The 14,080-nt window shown below is 37.3% G+C and overlaps 1 protein-coding gene across 31 annotated transcripts in view; it reads left to right on the top strand.

Moving 5' to 3' along the window:
* Positions 1–14,080, top strand: part of Numb (NUMB endocytic adaptor protein) — a 149,800-nt gene that overhangs the window by 15,669 nt on the left and 120,051 nt on the right. For 14 of the 31 annotated variants that reach the window (XM_087195386.1, XM_013067349.3, XM_021246810.2 and 11 more), the window contains exon 2: positions 12,877–13,007. The exons of the other annotated variants lie outside the window; for them this stretch is intronic. The gene's annotated coding sequence lies outside the window, so the exon portion shown is untranslated. The remainder of the gene's footprint in view (positions 1–12,876; positions 13,008–14,080) is intronic. 31 annotated transcript variants of the gene reach the window in all.

The raw sequence follows: 14,080 nt of genomic DNA, 5'->3' as shown, positions 1-14,080 counted from the left end.
ATACTTTTTTGAGAAGTATGGCTATAAAGGGGAGCAGAAAACCAGGGAAGGAGGTACAACATAACTGAATATGGAGAATGATTTTTTTTTTTATACATGGTATTGGAATTGAACCCAGGCCCTTTCCACTGAGTTACATCTCCAGCCCTTTTTTAAAATTTAAAATTTTTCTTTTTATTTATTTAATTTTTTTGGTACCAGGGATCAAACTTGGGACCTGTGCTTGCAAGGCAGGCAGTGGAACCACTGAGCTAAATCCCTGGCCCTTGATGGGTTATTTTAAAAAAATATAAATACAGGAAATGATGATACATGTTTTTTACGTGATAATGGGGATGGACCTATGGAGGAGGAAAGACTGATGGTATGACAAGACAATTTTTATTTTGTTGTGGTTGGATCAAACCCTGGGCCTTTCACATGCTAAGCAAATGCTCTATCATTGAGCTGCATCCCTATCCCTACCATCTTCTTAATGAATGAAAGTGTCTTAAGTTAAAAAGTGTTTGAATATTTAAGAATTAAAGAAAAATATCATTACAGGGAGCTTATAGATTGTTATATTTGTGGTTAATGTGAATATATGACAGTAACCAATCTTCCTTGATGTGTGGCTTTTCTCCAGTATTTCACCGCTCTATTGCAATCATTGGGAAGGTTGGCTGCAGTTAGGAGAATGTGAAGGAGAGAGACTTGGGTGACATTGAGTGAGAGGAATGATTATATTGATAAACTGTGAAATCTGAGTTGGAGAACAAGGGAAATGAAACTAGAAAACTGATAGGGAGAAAGTGAACGTTTTCATGAGTTGGTCTTGTTAAGTACTAAATTATTTTTGAGGGCACAGATGAACAAGTGAATTGAAAAGATTAAAGTTTTTATTTCCTTTCTCTGCTTCTTTCTCATGTACAATAAAATAAACAGAATATCTTAATTTGTACAGACTTAAAACACTTGGAAGCTGTCATTCTAAATAGACAGTTTTAACCCTTCTAGCAAATAGATGAAATTACACTCAGTGCTCTGAGTGAGTGTATTTTAAACATGAACATATTTTAAGTCTATTACAAAATTTTTGTCTATTTGATAAATACTAATATTTATCAATCAGCTTCCTTTGTTAACTTTTACTTTCTTTAAATAGGACACAGGAAAATAATTTCCTTTGATACATATCTGGATATATTTAGCATCTTTCTGGGAAATTTGTGACATAAGGTCTAAGCTTGTTTTTCCTTAAAACAATGAAAGATAAAACCTGATTCATTTGTTGGCACAACCTCTTTGAAAAAAAATTTGATAGGTTCTCAAACACAATTAAACATAGACTTATCATGATTCAACAGTTCTACTCCAAGATATTCACCCAAGTGAAGTAATAGCTTATAGTCACACAAAAACTTTTATGCTAATGGAACTGGAAATAACCCAAATGGTCTTCAGCTGGTAAATTGATAAACTTTCGTATATCCGTATAATGAACACTGGCACCGTATGCTGCAACATGGGTGAATGTTAATAGCATTATGTTAAGTGAAAGAAACCAGACTCAAAAGGCCATGTATGATTCCATTTTTATGATATTTTAGAACAGGCAACAATATAAGGACGGAAGGGAGGGGTCTGACCACAAAGAGCAAGAAAAATTTTTAATCTATTCTATATCTTGATTTTGGTGGTGATTAGATAATGATGTGTTTTTTTCACACTAAGAAGTATACATTAAAAAGAGTGAATTTTAGTATATATAAATTGTATCTCAGTTCTAGCTTATATTGCTGTATTTAAAAATATTTTGGGGATTTCTCAGAAACATCTCAAAATGTTTTGTTGGGTTTTACTTTCTACTTACGTGACTTTTTGGGGGAAGAAAGAGTGGTGGATAGGCATCATTAACATTGATAAAGTTCTTTAAAGCTCTTGAAAACATGTGAATGCTGAATACCTTTACACTTAACAAACATTCCTCTCGTGTTTAAAAGAATATTACAATGTTAGGTTTAGAGGGGCCCAATAGACATTATAAAATGTCCTCATTTTACAGATAAAGGGCCTGAACCCTAGCTAAATTAGTTATAGTCCTACAGCTAGTTACTGGCAGAGATAAGTCTAGAATTGAAATTGTGGGATACTAATTTGACACTTATTTTACTAAAATTTTACTTTTAATTTCAAGTTATTTTCTCCAGAGACTATTTTTAATTTCTTTACTGAACCTTTCAATTGTGTCATCCTAAAACTGGAAACCACTCCCTTCCTAATAATAGGAAGGTCCTGTGTCTGGTTGATAATAAAAGAGCTAAATTTGAGGGTTCCCATATCACTTAAGTTTGTACAGACATAGTCAATAAATTCAGTTATAAAGATATTTTTCTTTACCTGAGAAGGGATGTTTATTTTTTTTATACGTTTCAAATGCTATCAGTTAAAAAGAGGGTTTTATAATTTTATTGCATTTAAAGCATCTTTGTGGGTTATCATGATTGTTGGTTTATTGGCAAGGTAGAGGTTTAAATGTGTTAGATTCTTTTTGATTGCCTTAAATGATGAGGACTTAATAATATTGAGGGATGTCAGAGAACATTGGAAACAATACCCATGCATTCCAGAAACAAGAATGTAATGTCATCCCAAATATAACAGCTACTTTAATTTAGTTGCTTTCTATTCTTAAGACTCAGCTAACTTTCATGGTCTTCTGGGTTCACTCCTGCTTGTATTGCAGTTTTATAGTTGTTCCCAGACCTCAATTCTAGAATCAATGTTAGAGTTCCTGTCCCTGAGATATTGATGACATTGTGGATATTTGCAGATACAATTAGAGAGCTAGCAAGTGTCTGTGTCCTGCAACCTTTCTGGGAGTTACTGCTTAAAAGGTACAGCCCCAGGCAGAGTTGGCAAGTTGTTTTCAGGCTAACTTTATAAGGGAGCCCTATCCAGCCCTAGCTCTAACAGGTTCCCTATCTTATATAGAGGATTTTCAGCCCCTGTTCCCCAAGGTAGCCGAACTTCAGTTGATACTGCCTGGTTCTAGTCCAGGAAGAAGCCTGTGGCTTCAGCCACAATAACCACTTTGTGTTTATATTCCCCTATAATTGCTTGAAAAATGTTTATATTATTTTTTAACTGGCTATGCATTATTTCCCTGATACATTTATAGATTGAATTGTTCTTTGCATGAATTTACTGTGCTGTCTTGACTGGAAGTTCCTTAATCTTTCAAATCAATAGATTTTCATCATTAAAAATATAGTCCCTTTCTCAGTGTTGTGAAATTATACATATAGGCACATATATAAATTCTTATGAACGTCTAGCATATAGTGGGCACCATATATGTGGTGACTATTACATTTTTCAAGTGAGTCCTATTTTTTCTTGTGGGTTTGTTTAGACTGCTATCTAGTGACCCCCCCCCCCCAATACTTGTCAACCTGTATTCAAAAATATTCTGCAAATATATCTGGGGACTATGGAATGTTTTTGGTACATTTGAATGGGATATTTTAAATCTAATTTTAACCTACACCCTAGCAACCTTGAATTGGAGGTTTTTCATGAAGAATTGCTTTTTTTTTTTTTCTGTAACAGTTCTGGAATACTTATTTGTATTTATAGTAGTGTTTTTTAGAAATAGGTAATTGACACTCTTTTAAGCTCTACTGCATATTCTTTCCATTAGCTACTAACCATTGAAGTCAATGTAGTGTCTGTTGATGTCATAAAAACATCATTGGGGGGCTGGGGATTTAGCTCAGTGGTACTGAGCTTGCCTCACAACTCAAGGTCCTGAGTTCAATTCTCCCCAGTACCAGGAAGAAAAAATCATTATGGAAGTTGTAATGGAGTAAATTTTAAGTCAGGAAAAAGGTATGTAAGTGTGCATGAAGGAAAATATAAGGTGGTATTTAGGATAGAGATGTTGGCTTAGACAACTAGAATTCTGAGTCAAGTAAAGTTCCCCTTGGGGAAAGAGTGAGAAAAGAGAAAATATATTATGGCACAGTTGGTGTGTTTAGGTCATGAGAAATATATTTGCATATTCTAACTCCTAAAGCCTTCATTCTAGTCAGACTTTATCCATAAATTAAGAATCATGACGTTTTTAAAAGTTTTTCTTTAAATATCAGGTATATAGGGCCGGGGATTTAGCTCAGTGGTTCCGGCGCCTGCCTCGCAAGCGCAAGGTCCCGAGTTCGATCTCTGGTACCAGAAAATAAATAAAAATAAATAAATATCAGGTATATAAATTAAATTACTTTCTCTTCATTTCTAGATTTTGGGTTTAAATTTTGTAGACTATTGTATACTAACATTTTTTAGGAAGGGCTGAATATAATTCTACCCTTTAGAGATGTATCTAAGATTGTGCTTGATAATAATTGATCCTACTTCCTTATTCAGCTGAAATAATAAGACATACTATTTCCCTTTTCCTCTTACATTAAGCCCTGAGTATGCTCTTGGTTTGTTTTATGTATGTATGTATGTATGTATGAATGTACCGGGGATAGAACTCAGGTCCTTGCATTTGAGGGGCAGGTGGCAGAACCACTGAGCTAAATCCCCGGCCCTTGGTTTTATTTTTGTGTTATTATTGTAAACTGGTGTGTGGATATAGCTACTTGGAACCATGGGAGTATTCATATCAAGTAAGATGCATGGCATAGCTGGGCACAGTGGCACACAAGAGGATAACAAGTTCAAGGCCAGCCTAGGCAACTTAGCAAGACTCTGTCTCAGAATTTTAAAAAGAGCTGGGGATATAGCTCAGTGCTGAAGGGCTTGCCTCGCATGCATGAGGCCCTGGGTTGGCTCTCCACCAAAAAAAAAAAAGGCATGGCACAATACTGTTTAGAATTTGAAGTTTATCTACTAGTCACGAATAAAAACTAATTCAGTATGCCATCCTACAATGTATTTATTCTTAAAAATGAATTTCACATAAATGTTTCTGAGAGAAGTGATCTAGGGGACTACATTAGAGTTGTTTTAGTTAAGCTGAGATTTTATAAGGTTCTTAATGGTTGAGACCCCCCCAAAAAAAACCTGAAAGGTTTTTAATAGGACTTTAATTCTTTGTCAAAAATCTATGATGGGGGGGCTGGGGATTTAGCTCAGTGGTTCTGGTGCCTGCCTTGCAAGCACAAGGTCCCAAGTTCGATCCCCGGTACCAAAAAAAAACAAAACTCTATGATGGGGATTCAGGAATGTTGATTAAACAGAAGATTCATTAGAATTCTGATCCTGGATCTTTCAGGTATTAGGAAGTGATTAGGTACTATATTTCATAGTTCTAAAATTTTACTTTTTTGTTATTTTTCTTTTTCAGTATGAAACATGACACTTTTTTAGTGTTAGCTTTAAAAAAGTCTTATTTTGAGAAATAGCTGATATATATACAGTATAACTAGAACCATCATGCACATACCAAAATAGATTAAAAGGCTTCATATTGATCTTTTGCTGTTAACATTTCCATTGTATAGACTGACAAATTTTCTTTTATCTGTGTTGCCAAACTTGAGCCTTTGTGAAGGAATGTAGTCTGATGGAAACATAAGATTTGAAATCAGAAGGCTTGAAATCCTGTCTCTGTCATCTGTCTCTGTGACTTTGACCTTTCTGAGATTGTTATTATACAAAGAATATCTGTCTCATAGGCTTGCTAGTAAAATTAAAATTAATAAAAATATTTTTTGTGAACTATAACATACTGAGTGTAACACTGTTTTTCAATTTGAACATTTGTATTTTAGCAAAGTAACAGTCTTGAAAGGTTGCCACTGAATAGGTAAAAAGACTGCCAACTTTGGATTGATGTATTATTTTTCCTTAGGTCAGTATCCTTAGTTTTTTTTTGGTTTTTTTGTATTAAATTCTTTTATTGGTACATTGTAGGTATACAACAGAATTACATTTCTCATTGGGAATTGTACCTTTATATAATGCATCTTGGTTCTTATTTTTTCCCCATTCCTAGCCCTCCCTTCACGCCCTCCACCCTTCCCTATTTACAAAGACTTTATTTCCATTTTTTCCATTTCTCATCATTTTTTCCTTTCCCTTCTTTCCTTTCCCCTGTCCCTCCCACTACCCCTACCCCTTTGGACCTTTTCTTCCTATTTTACATTATCGATTATTCATTCTAATCATTGGTACATTTTAGGTTTACAGTATAATGACATTCATCATTGGAAATTTGCACCTTTACATAGTCTCTCTTGGTTCTTATTTTTCACCCTTGCCCAGCCCTCCCTTCAACCCCTCCATTCCTCCCTATTTACAAAGATTTTGTTCCTATTTTTCCATTTTCTCATATTAATCCCATTCCCTTCTATCCTTTCCCCTAGCCCTCCCACTTCCTTCCCCTTTGCCCCTTTTCTTCCTATTTCACATGACCTATTATACATTTAGTCCTTATTTACACTTTCAGTTTCTCACACCAGAGAAACTATTTGGTATTTACACATGTGTGTCCTATTTATTTCACTTAAGAGTATTGCCTCAATGTGCATCCACTTAGCTATAAATGTCTCTAATTTCTCATTTTTTATGGTGGAGTAGTATTCCATTTTATAAAAAAACCATATTTTCTTTATCCAGTCTCCAGTTGATGGGGATTTGGGCTGCTTCCAAGTTTTAGCTATTACAAACTGTGCTGCTATGCACATGGGTGCACATATATCACTGTGGTATGATTCTTTTAATTCTTTGGGGAAGATCCCCAGCAGTGGAATAGCAGGGTCAAATGGGACTTCCAGTCCTAGTTCTTTGAGGTATCTCCATACTGATTTCCATAGTGCTTGCACTAGTCTACACTCCTACCAGCAGTGGAGCAGGATTCCTCTTTCCCCACAGCCCCGCCAGCATTTGTTATTGGTTGATTTCATGATAGCAGCCATTCTTTCTGGAGTGAAGTGGAATCTCAGCATTGTTTTCATTTGCATCTCTAGAATGACCAGTGATGTTGAACATTTTTTCATGTATTTAGTTGCTATTTCTACTTCTTTGTCTGAGAAATGTCTGTTCATTTCAGATGCCCATTTTTGGGTTGGGTCTTTAAATTTGGGAGGTCTGATCTTTTTAAGTTCTTTATAGATTCGAGATAGTAGACCTTTGTCTGAGGAAGAGCAGGTGAAGATTTTTTTCCCCCATTGTGGGTTGTCTCTTCACACTGCTGGTGGTTTCTCTTGCTGTGCAGAAGCCTTTTAATAAGAAGAGATCCCATTTGTTGATTGTTTGTGCTAGTTCACGGGCAACTGAGGTTTTGTTCATAAAATCTTTTCCTACACCGATGTCTTCAAGGGTTCTACCTAACCTCTGTTCCAACTGGTTCAGAGTTTCTATTTTAATATTTAGATCTTTAATCCATTTTGATTTTAGTTTAGTGCATGGTGAGAGATACAGGTCTAGTTTTAATCTTTGGCAAGTTGAAGCTCAATTTTTCCAGCACCATTTATTAAAGAGGCTATCTTTCCTCCAGTGAGGGTGTTTGGCTCCTTTGTCGAAGATGAGATGGCTGAGTGTGTCTGGCATTGTTTCTGCATCTTCTAATCTGTTCCACTGGTCCTCAAGTCTGTTTCTTTGCCAGTACCGTGCTGTTTTTATCACAGTAGCTTTGTAGTATAGTTGCAGGTTGGGGATTGTGATACCCCCTGCCATGTCTCTGTTACCTAGAATTGCTTTTGCTGTTCTGGGTCTCTTCTTGTTCCAAATGAATTTTTGGATTGTTTTCTCAAGGTCCATGAAGTATGTTGCTGGGATCTCAATTGGAATTGCATTAAATCTAGATAGCAGTTTTGGAAGTATGGCCATTTTCACTCTATTAATCCTTCCTACCCAGGAGCAGGGGATGTCTGTCCATTTTCTGATATCATCTTCAATCTCTCTTTTCAGAGTGCCATAGCTTTCAGAGAAGAGGTCTTTGATTTCTTTTGTTAGGATGATTCCTAGGTACTTCAGTTTTTTTGGATGCTATTGTGAAAGGAATTATTTGCCCCATTTCTCTCTCAGTGAGTCTGTCATTTGTGTAGAGGAAAGCTATTGATTTTTGTGTGTTGACCTTGTATCCAGCTACTTGACTGAATTTGGTTATTAAGTCTAGAAGACTTTTGGTGGAGTTCTTGGGGTCTTCTATGTAGAATATCATGTCATCTGCAAATAATGACAGTTTCACTTCTTCATTACCTATCTTTATTCCTTTTATTTCTTTCTCTTGTCTAATTGCCGTGGCTAATGTTTCCAGAACTGTATTGAACAAGAGTGGTGATAGTGGACATCCTTGTCTTGTTCCTCATTTTAGTGTGAAGGATTTCAGTTTTGACCATTTAGTATGATACTGGCTGTTGGGTTTTCATAGATGGCTTTTATTAGATTGAGGTAGAGATTGTCTATTCCAAGTTTTTGTAGGGTTTTATCATAAATGCATGTTGGATTTTGTCAAATGCTTTTTCTGTGTCTATGGAGATAATCATATGGTTTTTGTCTTTGGCTCTATTGATATAGTGTATTACATTAATTGATTTTCATATATCGAACCATTCCTGCATCCCTGGGATGAATCCCACTTGATCAGGGTGTATGATCTTCTTGATGATCTTCTGCATTCTGTTTGCCAGTATCTTATTAAGGATTTTTGCATCTATGTTCATTAGTGAGATTGGCCTATAGTTCTCTTTTTCAGTTGGGTCTTTCTCTGCTTTGGGGATCAAGGTGATGCTTGGTTCAGGAATGAATTTGGGAGTATTGCTTCCCTTTCAATTTCATTGAGGAGTTTAAACAGTAGTGGCAGCAGTTCCTCTCTAAATGTCTTGTAGAATTCAGCAGTGAAGCCATCAGGGCCCAGGCTTTTCTTAGTTGATAAGTTTTTAATTACATTTTCAATTTCATTGGTTGATATTGGGTTGTTCAGAATTTTTAGGTCTTCTTCATTCCACTTTGGTAATTCATATGTATCTAGGAATCTGTCCATTTCTTCTGTGTTGTCCATCTTATTGGCATATAGGTTCTGGAAGTAGGTATTGATGATCCTCTGGATTTCTGCTGGGTCTGTTGTCATTTCACCCTTTTCATTCCTAATTGCATGGATTTGGGCCTTTTCTTTCCTTTTTCTGACAAGGTTGGCTAAAGGTTTGTCAATTTTGTTGATTCTTTCGAAGAACCAACTCTTGGCTTCATTGATTTTTTGTATCGTTCTCTTAGTCTCCATTGCATTGATTTCTCCTCTGATCTTTATAATTTCCTCCCTTGTATGAGCTCTGGGTTTGTCCTGCTCTTCTTTTTCTAGAAGCTTGAGGTTCAGCATCAGGTTGTTTAATTGGGCTCTTTCTGTTTTCCTAATATGCGTATTCACTGCTATGAATTTCCCTCGTAAGACTGCTTTCATTGTGTCCCATAGATTCCGATATGTTGTATTGTCATTGTCATTTAATTGAAGGAACTGTCTGATTTCTTCTTTAATTTCCTCTGTGACCCATTGGTTATTCAGAAGTGTGTTGTTCAATTTCCACGTGTTTATGAAATTTTTTGAGTTTCTTTTGCTATGGATCTCCAATTTCATCGCACTATGGTCTGATAATATACAGGGGATAACTTCAATTCCTTTGCACTTACTTAAACATGTTCTATGTGTGAGTATGTGGTCTATTTTTGAGAATGACCCATGTGTGCAGCTGAGAAGAATGTGTATTCTGATTTTGTGGGGTGGAAGACTCTGTAAACATCTGTTAAGTTCATTTGTTCAGGAGTTCGATTGAGTTCTAGTATTTCATTACTTATTTTTAGGCTAGTTGATCTATCTATTTGTGACAGTGGGGTGTTGAGGTCCCCCACTACAATTGTATTAGTGCATATATGACTTTTCATGTCCGTTAGTATTTGTTTTATATAGTTGGGTGCACTTGTGTTTGGTGCATAGATATTTATGATTGTCATCTCTTCCTCTTGGATTGTTCCCTTTACAAGGATGTAGTGTCCTTCTTCGTTTCTCTTAATCAGTGTTGGTTTGAAATCTACTTGATCTGCCAAGAGGTTAGCTACTCCTGCTTTTTTTTCGGGTTCCTGTCGCGTGGAGTATTGTTTTCCATCCTTTAACTTTCAGTTTAAGAGTTACCTTTTGAATGAAGTGTGTTTCTTGTATGCAGCATATTGTTGGATTTTGCTTCTTGACCCATTCTGCCAGTCTATTTCTTTTGATCGGTGAATTGAGACCATTAACGTTGATGGTTATAACTGAAACGTATTGACTTGTCATTGCCATGACTTTTTCTTTTAGTTGGGTTCTCCCCCTTTACATTTAATTTCTTGTCATGCCAGATGGGTTCATTCTGCTTTGCTTCCTGGGGTTGTGATCCTCAATGTCTGTTCCTAGGCTATTGTGTAAAATTCTTTGGAGTGCTGGTTTGGTATTCACGAAGTTCCTAAGGTGCTGTTTGTCATGAAAGTATCTTATTTCTCCATCCATTTTGAAAGATAGTTTTGCAGGGTACATCAATCTGGGTTGGAGGTTGTTTTCTTTTAGGGCTTGGAATATGTCACTGCAAGCTCTTCTTGCCTTGATGGTTTGTGTTGAGGAGTCTGCTGTGATTCTGATGGGCTTTCCTTTGTATGTGATTTGTTTCTTTTCTCTGACTGCTTGGAGAACTTTGTTCTTCTGTTGTGTTTCTGGAATCTTAACAATTATATGTCTATGTGTACATTTTTTTTTGATCAAGGCTATTTGGAGTCCTATATGCCTCACTTATCTGTATGTCCAGCTCTTTTCCCCTGCTTGGGAAGTTTTCTGCCATTATTTCTGTGAAGAGATTTTTAATGTCATCTCCACTCTCTCCTGTTTCTTCGTTGAGCCCAATCAGTCTTATGTTACTCTTCTTTGCATCATCTAGCAGCTGCTGGATTGATTTCTCATGTTCCCTTATAATTTTGAAGCAATTTTTCTTTTCCTGGTCACTAATTGCAATCTCAGCTTCTTTATCTGAAATTCTGTCCTCACATTGGCTGATTCTGCTGTGTAGACTTTCAGTGGAGTTTTTCATGTCCTGGAAATCTATTTGCATCTGTTTTATGGATTCCATTTGTTTCTTATGTTGGGATTCCATCATGTTCCTGAGGTCCTCTCTAGATTTATTAATGATGTCTTGCACTAGGGGCACAATTTCTCCTGTTATCTGAGAAATCATTTCTGATTTCATTTTTTCCAGATCCCCTTTTGTTGCCAGTTGAGTGGGTCCAGGTGGTTGAGTATCAGAGTGTTCCATCTCATTTCCCTTTGGGGTTGCTGTAGGTCATCTGGAAGTCTGGTTTTGAGACTTATTTATGTGTTTTCTCATTTCGACAGGGACGGGGGGCTGTTAGGACCTGCACAGATTACCTCCTCTGAGCTGGGAGAGGTGGGACAGGGGCCAGGAGCAGCGGTAGGGATGGTGACCCAAAAGCCCTTTCCTGTGGACTGGGAGCAGCGGGAGAGATGGTGGCCGGGAAGCCCCTTCCTCTGGACCAGGAGCAGTGCGATGGCGGCTGAGAAGCCCCTCCCTCTGGGCCGGGAGTGGTGGGAGGGATGGTGGCCCGGAAGCCCTTTCCTCTGGGCTGGGAGGAGCGAGATGGATGGTGACCGGGAAGCCCCTTCCTCTGGGCCAGGAGCAGCGGGATGGATGGTGACCGGGAAGCCCCTTCCTCTGGATCAGGAGCAGTGGGACGGTGGCTCAGAAGCCCCTACCTCTGGGCCGGGAACAGTGGGACTCAGTACCTTGGTCTGGTGGTCTGGTGTCCTCTGTGTCTTTGTAGTGTGGAACCAGGTGGCTGCCTGTCTGCAGCAGGGTGATTTGGCGTCTTCCATGTGCCTGGGGACCTCGGTAGGGCGTGCACAGACCTGCCTGTCTGCAGCGGGCTGATTTGGCATCTTCCTCAAATCCTATTAAATTTTTTTTTTTGAGGCACTAAGGAGCAAACCCAGGACCTCACACCTACTGGTACTGTACCACTGATGTATGCCCTTAGGCTTCTACTTCATTTTGAGTCATGCCACTATTCTTCTTCCCATATGTCACAAGTTTCATAGTCTGTAATATGAGACCTAACATAATATATTGTATGGGAGGTTTATGTGTCTATTTCCCTTTTGATGGGGTGGTTTTTATTTTTATTATTTTAGAGAAGGAACTAATCTTATTTATTCCCCCAACCTCCAGCAACTAATCCCTGTCACATATTAGGTGCCTAGTAAATATTAGTTGAATAGTATGGAATGTTAGAAGTAGAAAAAATTTAGAGCTCATGAAAATCAGATAGACACTAGAATCTTAACAATTTAGGTTACTTATATAATACATCTTTTTATTTTGACACCATTTAAAAAAAAGTCTTACATCTCATTAAAAGGCAATTTTCACCTCAAACAAGTAGAAAGGATAGTCTCATAGTAACCACAGTTGGTAACTTTATACATATTATTTTGTTCTGGTTGGCACCTGTTCAGGGATTGGATTTCAAGAAACATTATCTAATTCAATCCTCTCCTTTTATAGATGATTAAACTGAGCTCACCTGAGTTTATAGCAAGGCAGAATAACTGAATTTGAAACCCTGGTCTTCTGACTCTTAGCTCAAAATTTTAATTCTGTCCCCTCAATCTTTGTCACATGATAGGATTTAGGAAGAAAGAATTTGTGACTTACCTAAGATCCTACAGCTCTTAAGATAGTGTATAGCTGGGACCTGAATCCACATTGTTCAACTCCATTTTTAGTGAATCCTGTGCACTTCTTTGTACCTTAACAGACTCCATCTATCTCCAGTCAGTTATAGAAGCAGAATTATAAGTGTTTGAAATTGAAAGGAAATGTTTATATTTAGATTTCCTTTCCTTGAAAATTTCAGATTTGGGATTTAAGCAACTTCTTCCAAAGAAGAGTACCAGTGGAGCTGCTGCTGCAGCCCAAGATCTTGATCCATATCTGTAGACTGGAATATTGGTGGGGCAGCAATCCACAGACACCTCACTTGGATAGGTAAGTGAAAGAGATAGTTGAGGGTAAGAAAAGTATGTTGAGTGTTCTTTCTGTTTTTTACTTGGATAAAAAATAGGTGACTACCTTAAAAAATTAAATCCTTTATCTTGGTAAAAACAAAACATTTGTAATCTTGAATGGGGCAAAGCATTTTCTTGATTGTAAAATGTGTCAGAATGTTCACAGTGGTGAAACTTAGGGTAAATAAATTTTTTTCTTTTTGTGTATGTCCAAGTTGTATTTATGAACTTGTGTTAGTTATTGTTTTATAACAAACTACTCCAAATTCAGTGGGTTAAAATGTAATAGCACACACCTGTAATTCCAGCACTAAGAAGGCTGAAGCAGGAGGATCAAAAAATTGGAGTTCAAGGCCAGCCAAAGTTACATAGGCCAGCCTAATTGCAGAGGGAGACCCTGATTTAAAAAAAAAAATTATATACTCTGCTTGTGTGTGTTAAATTTGGTCAAGGATTTTGGTGAGAAAGCTGTCTCTGTTAACGCGTGGCATGAGGTAGGGTGGCTGGAAAGGTGGGGATGACTCAGTGGCTGAGAGCTGGAATCATTTGAAGTGTCATTCACTCATGTTTCTGGTGGTTAATTCTGGCTGTTGGCAGGGCTCAGCTTGGGCTGCTGGCCAGAACACCTACAGGACACCTATCCTTTGTGGCTGCTTGGCTTCTTCACAGCATGATGGCTGGATGCCAACACAGCATCCCAAAAAAGGAAGACAAAGGTGCATGGCATATGGGACTTAGCTTTGGAAGTCGCATGATGTTACTTTGTTCTGTTGGTTGAAGTAGTTATAAAGGTTTATCCAGGTTTGGAGAAGGATGTAGACATAGACCGCTACCACTTGAAGCAAGAAATATCAACATCATATATGAGATGGAATCTACTGTAGCCAGCCATCTTTGGAAAATGTAATCTGTCACAGTTTATATTACTTTTAATATATAGAATATAAAAAATGTGTAATATGTGAAAAGAGGAATATTTGCAGAAAATTATGGTGTGCAAATCCAAAACGAATTTGTTGTCTTGTCTAGTACAGTATGCTTTTGAAAATAAGA

This window comes from Heterocephalus glaber, unplaced genomic scaffold, assembly GCF_053883595.1.
Source record: "Heterocephalus glaber isolate CG9 unplaced genomic scaffold, H.glaber_assembly_v1.0 deba00001608, whole genome shotgun sequence".
NCBI classification, from domain to species: domain Eukaryota; kingdom Metazoa; phylum Chordata; class Mammalia; order Rodentia; family Bathyergidae; genus Heterocephalus; species Heterocephalus glaber.
Note: the sequence above shows the minus strand (reverse complement) of the source record. Positions and strands in the feature narration are given on the sequence as shown.